Genomic DNA, 7,298 nt, shown 5'->3' with positions numbered 1-7,298 from the left:
TTGCTAGCTTTTTCTTCAGTTTAGCAGGAATACAACAAACCTTCCTTGCAGACCAAAGAGGTCTATGGGACATCCTCTGAATGTAAGGATCAGGAAATGGAAGGATCTGGGAATGGGGATCAGGTAATTAATAACTGGAATAGGAATCTGACCAGCTCATGTATAGACAAAACTTGAAAGATTTCTTTCTTTTTTAAATTTTTTTTATTTAATTTTAATAAACAGCATTTCTATTATATAGTTTAATAAAGAAAAATGATTGTACATGAAATTGCAAATCTATTATATGCAACTTCAGCACTTGACAGATTTCAAAGCACCTTCATGAGCACTGTCTCATTTAATTTTGTATCAATCCTGTGGTATAGGGAAGCTAGATATTTTTATCCCTATTTGATGATGAGGAAATCAAGGCTCAGAGAAATTATAGACAGAAAAGCTTATGGATAGGGATAGGGAAAGAAGTAAAGAAAGAAGCAGAATAATATAGTAGAAACATCATTGGAATTATGGTCCCAGTTCTGTGAGTATTTATGCAATTTTGGGTAAGTTTTTAAAGCAGTTAAGCCTCAGTTTCTCCATTTGTAAAATGACTGGGTTACATTAGACCAGAAGTTCTTAATTAACCTGTAGTTAATTAACCTTGATTACAAACTTAGTTTTGTAACATTTTGATAACTACATTCCTAAATAAATTCATTTCCTTCATAATCCTGTATGTTTTATTTTGCATAATTAAGAACATTATTCCTATAAGGGGACTCTAGGTTTCACCAGATTGCCAAAGCAGTCCATGACACACTAAACAAAAGGTTGAAGATCCTATGCATTATATGCTTTCTGAGGCTGCTTCCAGCTGTAGAATTCTTTGCAGAATTTTTAAATAGACTCTAATGTTTTTAACCAAAATGTCTGACTCATTTACTCTTTGTGATAGAGAATTCAGAGTAAGAGGGCTCATAGGATCATGTGTAAACAGTTGGGAAAATCATTGGAAATCATCTAGTATAGCTCTCTACTTGTACAATGAGTTTCATCATTTGGAGATGAATAGGAGAAGAATCAACCTATTAAATTCAGGCTGAATAGATCTCTGCTGAGGTGTAATAAGTGGAAAAACACCACTAGAATCAACATGCTCTAAAATGTACTTGCCCCCAGCTGGCACAGGACCTGAAACTTCCTTTAGTAGAACTCTTTTTTGGAGTTAAGGCCTTGTTCCTAGAAAGTCTTTGCAAAAAATAGACATAAGTGAGCATGGATGAAGCTTTAACCTATACAATTTAATTCACTGATATTCTAAAAAGCTGAGAAAAAGTACCAGTCTAGCTGAATTCATCTAGCATATCCCTGAGAAATCATTCACTTGTGTTAATATAGGCATGGTGAAAAAGCAGAGATCAGAGGTCAGCAGGTATATTCCTGGGAGATGTCCTACGATAGGAATTGTGTGGAACCTTAACAAGATAATAGAACCATAGAATGATGCTAAATTTGTAGGGGAATTGGGTGAAATTGTGAAGGTACTTGAGATTTTGTTGAAGTGGTTAGAGAAAGATGGCTATGAAAGGAATTCCTTAAAAAAAACTAGCATTTTATTATTTTCCAATTCCATGTAAAGGTAGTTCACCTTGGTAAGATTTTAAGTACCAAATTGTTCATCCTTCCTCCATTCTCTTCCTTCTCCCCAAGACAATGAGCAGTCTAATATAGGTTATACATATGCAATCATTTTAAACATTTCCACATTAATCATGTTTTGAAAGAAAACTCAGAACAAAAAGAAAAGGCCATGAAAAAAGAAAAAAACAACAACAACAAAAGTGAAAATAATATGTTTTGATCTTCATTCAGATTCCATAGTTCTTTCTCTGGATATAGTTAGCATTTTCCATCACAAGTTCCTTGGAATTGTCTTGGATCATTACATTTCTGAGAAGAGTTAAGTCGATCATAGCTGGTCATTGCACAATGTTACTGTTCCTGTGTACAACGTTCTCTTGGTTCTGCTCAATTCATTCAGCATCAGTTCGTGTGGGTCTTATGAAAGGAATTTCTGAGAGCATTTAGGACTTGCTGAAAGCTCGAGAAGTCACATGGAAAATACTGTTTAAGAGAGCTAGTCTCAGGAACTTTGCATTCAGAAAAAGAGAAGCTGGTATAGAAGGAGAATCCCAAAGGAAGAATTCTATTTAGGTAGTTTCAGTCTGAAGTCACTATGCATCTGGGACTCAGTGAAAATGGGGCTTTATTTTCTCAGCCACCAAAAACATGAAGAAAACTGACCTTTTACCAGAGGGCAGAAATAAAAATGAACCACAAATAATAATAAAAGTCTGAGATATTTGTGCAACCCATGCCTTACTAAAATAAGTCATATGAGACCATGAACTTGTTTAATTCTTGTGTCAAAGACTCATGAAACAAAGGGCCTGGTTATAGTTTGGGGATTTTCTCACTCCTTTGGCTCACAACAAACTCCATTTCAGGAAACCCTGGAAAAACATTTTAATTACATCTACCCTGCAATATAGTGAGATCAACTCACAGTATTGTGGAAGACTTTTATTAAAAACAAAACATACCAAACAGATCCTTGAATCAGCAACTAATCATCCCAAAGATGTATGTAAATAAAATCACTTTATCATTTAAAAGTCCTGCAGGTTCAGGGCTTTCTAATGAAGGCCTCCCATAAAGTCCCTTGTGGTACTATTGCTTTAGGCCAATCAAAGGATGTTATATAGCATCAAGCTCCCTGTCTCTCAGTCCGACTTACTGGTGTTGAAACTGCTGCTCTCACCTTTGTAGCATCACCATCCAAAAGAGAAGAAGAACAAGTCTGGAGGATTTTCTGGTCTAAGAAAGATACCTCACAACATCAACCTCAATTGATATAAGGAACCAAAAAATCTAACCCTCATATTTCATCAGTGAGAATGTCTACCTCTTTGACTGAACTACAAAATCATTCTAACAAGGATGTTCATACTGAGGTGGTTAGTCTCTGCCAGACTCCTTAAAGGTAAGGATCCTTGTAGAATCCCGGATAAAGTTCATCAAAAGGGAACTTCTTTACCATACATACTTTCTAAGCTTCTTTGGTCATGTACATGTGCTAAAGTGTATCTAGACTTCTGAAGGAGATGCTATGTAACAATTGCTCTTATACAACTATCTTAGCGAATACCCTCATACTTTAGAACTCTGAGGAGAGATGTAGTTAAATATGTTTTGGGGACCCAACCTGCCTGTGAGAATGAGATATCATAGAGTAAGCTCAGAAAGGGTATTATTTTCTATTCTTTAATCTCTCCTAACCATTAGAAATACACACCTTAAATCAGACAGATTCCTATCTGTGACTTTTAATACATAGATTTTAATAGATCGGAGCAGGAAGAGACAATTATAAGTCAACTAGTCCAATCCATTGGTTTTGCTAACCCAAGTTATAGAAATAATAAGTAATATATTTCCTTATGTTGCACCCTAGAGCTAAGCTAAGCTCTAAATGGAGCTCAGCATGAACTCTGATCTTTCTCAACTCCATGAAAAATTCCCCAGATGCCTTCTCTGTTTGCATCATATATTTGTAACCAATGTAAGCTCTAGGATAGCTTCATCCCAACTCTCTACTCCCACGTAAAGGCTGGGTTCCCAGAGATTAACTGGCTACATTTCCCACTCAAAATTCTAGAAGTACTACTGAAAGGCAATGAGATGGATTTCACTAATGCCACTGACTTGAACCCAGACTGGTGTGCTCCTCCCAAGATTATAGGTTGAAAATTACTTACTCAGCCTTAAGCAGCTTCTAGAAAGGGATATTTGCCATAAAATATTCTCCCCCAAAAGTCTGAGACACATTTTCTCAGAACTACATACATATCCAAGGGAAAGTGGACTCAGGTTTGGAGAGTATTCATGGCCAATGAATAATCCATTGTTCCTGCTTGCTAGAAGTTTTATCCCAATCAAGATGCTTAGAAAAGTTCCTTTAAATATGATACAATCTCTCTGGTGAACTCCTTGTAGAGCCATGGATCTAGTTTGCCTTTGGTTCCTCATAATTCCAATATTGCCACAAGTTGATTGAGGGAATGTCATTTTAGGATATTGATTGGAAGGTGAAAAATCCAATTTCCTCTGGACACTGAAGATGAAAGGTATTTCTCTGGTCAAAGAGGGATGGGAACAAGATCAAGCTGAGGACAAAAGAGAGACTTCTCTATTTCCCCCCTCCTCTTTCTAAGTGGTTCCTCCTCAGGAACATGTTATAAAGGCATATGCTCCACTTTCTGGAACATACCTCCTTTATAAACTCCCTTCATAATTTATGGATGATCCTTGGATTCTGGAGAAGGGTAAAATTTCACTGGCCTATTGAATATAATTCATGTGCATCATTCTAATTTGAAGGCCTCTTTATACTTAGTGTAAGATCTTTTGATTGATTGATTGGTCAAGACATACTCTCACCTAGTTAAGTTATCAAGAGCCAAATAGACATAGGGTGCTTTTGACTCCTTACATATCTGTGCTTCACAACTGGATTGTAAATCTCTTTCAAGGCATAAATGATATTTTCTGCTCTACTGATGTCCCCCATAGTACTTCATATAAAGGGCTGGGCATAGGGCACTGACTCAAATACGGATTCAATTGAGCTAACCAGAACTGACCCTTGTGTCTCTTTTAATCATATTGAATGTTAGTGCCCTTAGGGATCAGCTAGTTCAACCTCCCAATTTGACAGAGGAGGAAATGGAGGCCCAACAAGGTTAATGTGTTTTGAACCCACATTAATAGCTTTAAGAATAACAGAATTTGGGTGTAGAGGAGAAAAAAAAAAACAATATGAGAGATCAAAAGAGAGATCATCTGTAGGTTAATCCCCATTTCCAAATGAGGAAAATGAGACCCAGAAAGATGGTCAGTTACCTGTGATAATAAAGTTAACTGGGAGCAAAGTTAGACTTTGAAACCAGGTGGACTTATTATTAATACAGCAGGGGGTTTTTTCCACCAAAGTAGGCAGATTTTACTCACAACAAAGAAATCGATTTCTAAAAGTTATGGAACCTGACCCCAGTGGAGAGAACATGAGACATGGAATTGAAGCCAGTGTGTTTTCCTCAGTTCTACCACTTGTTTATTTATGTGACTTCTCTGGAATTGTTTCCTTCTCTATAAATGAGAGGGCAGGTAGAAATAGAAAATCTCTGAGGTACCTCCCAGCTCTAATATTCTAAGTTATCTATCATTGCAAGAAAGAGACACTCCCAAAGTAAACCATCATTATAACCTTTAGCTGTTAGAAACAAGCTTTTCCTTTTGAGGAATCTCGTCATACCATCATTACCCACTTCCTAAGCAACTCCTTTGTCAGCCTTGTAGAAGTAGGGCTTCTGCCATATTCTTTGCATTAAGTATTTGCCCAGCCAGTGGTGATCCTGGTTGTTGGAAGAGAACTGAATGTGAGGGGCAAATGTGTAAGAATTGTACAGCTGGCTGTTACTGCCATCTGATGGACCTTCAGCCTCTCACATGTTAGCTTGGGACCATGCCCAGATCAAGGCTGTCTGGCTACTCATGGGATGGACGATGGATCACAGCAAGTGCCCTTGTTTGTTATTTACACGACCGTCCCCAGGACCCCATACGTTACACTGAACCCTCTTTCTGGTGTAATTGAGATTTTTAAGTTAGATGCATGAGGGTCCCATGTCTAATCACTCACCCAGTATTACCAGACTCTAGGCTCTGGGCCAAGACTTGAGAAAGACAATAAATATTGGTACTAAAACTAGCCTGTCAGTCCCTTGGACAAGTTTTCTGAGAGCCAGAGGATGTTGTGGCTCAGATCTGTTAGGATTTCATGACCTCCTGCTCAGTACAAAACCTCTGCCATTTAACCTGTTTCTGCTGAAGACCTAAGAAGACAAAATAGGAGAGAATAGGTTTTGAATAATTCTATCAGTGTGAAAATACAACAAATTCTGCCTGCATTACGTCTACAAGCACCAACTGTCTCTGGAAATGGTACCTTTGACCATGTCCATAGCTCCTTACTCCCTTTCATAGCTGCCAAATCTTGGCTATTTTTACCTTCACACCATTTTTCACATCCAACCTCTTCTTTCTGCCCAGCTACCATCTCTATGCAGTCCCTCATTGCCTGTCACATAGGTTTTTGTAACAATCTCTTAATTGGTCTCCCTGCCTCAAATCTTTTCCCATTTCAGTCCATTTTCCACACTGCTGCCAAAGCAATTTTCCTTAAGGGAAAATCTGACCATTTTACTCTCTTACTTAACAAACTACAGTGACTTCTTTTTGCTTCTGTAGTCAAACATAAATTCTGTTTAGCTTTTCAAGCTAAATATTCACTTTGGCAGCATGTGTACTAAAATCAAAATGATATAGAAAAGATTAGCATGGTTCATGTACAAGGATAACATGCAGATTTGAGAAGCATTCCATATTTTTCCACAAAGTAGGACTGGTTTATAGGAAAATTACACATAATTGATTATGTTGATAACAAAAATCATGATTATATCAATAATGCAGAAAAGATATAACATCTATTTCTGTTTTTAAAAAACACACATCAGAAAACATAAGAATAAATGGAACCTTTCTTCAAATGATAAATAGTATATTTTTAAAACTAAGAGCTACTATTATTTTTAATGAGGATAAACTAAAGATTAGCTTTTCTGATAAGATTGGGTTTAACAAAAAATGTAAATAGTATAAAATACTTGAGAGTCAATCTTCCAAAACAAGCTGAAATTATATGAAGATAATTATAAAACCCTCTTTACACAAATAAAAATATCTAAATAATTGAAGAAATATTCGTTGCTCATGAGTAGGCAAAGTCAGTATAATAAAAATGGCACTATCTAAATTAATTTACTTAAGTGCTATACCAATCAAATTACCAAAACATCACTATCCAAATTAATTTATTTAAGTATTATACCAATAAAACTATTAAAGAATTACTTTAGAAAACTAGAAAAAAATAACAAAATTCACATGGAAGACCAAAAGGTCAAAAATATAAGCGAATTAATTTTTTTAAAAGTTGGGGAAGGAGACCTGTCAGTATTAGATTTTAAAATATGCTACGAATCTGTACTCATTAAACAATTTTAAAAATTTACCTACAGTAATTAAGAAATTACTGGATAAAAAATGAAGAGGCCATTCAGTGGAACAGATGGATTACATAATATACAAAAGCAAATATATATCATAGCCATATGTTTGACAAATCCAAAGGT

At 36.1% G+C, this 7,298-nt stretch overlaps 1 non-coding gene across 1 annotated transcript; it reads left to right on the top strand.

The window, feature by feature from the left end:
• The first annotated feature begins 6,385 nt into the window (after window positions 1-6,385).
• LOC111718640 lies at window positions 6,386-6,492 on the top strand. The gene has a single exon (XR_002769167.1). It is a non-coding gene; the product is annotated as a U6 spliceosomal RNA (small nuclear RNA).
• Window positions 6,493-7,298: the final 806 nt, after the last annotated feature.

This window comes from Sarcophilus harrisii, chromosome 2 (genome assembly GCF_902635505.1).
Source record: "Sarcophilus harrisii chromosome 2, mSarHar1.11, whole genome shotgun sequence".
Taxonomy (NCBI): Eukaryota; Metazoa; Chordata; class Mammalia; order Dasyuromorphia; family Dasyuridae; genus Sarcophilus; species Sarcophilus harrisii.
This window is presented reverse-complemented; position numbering and strand designations above follow the sequence as displayed.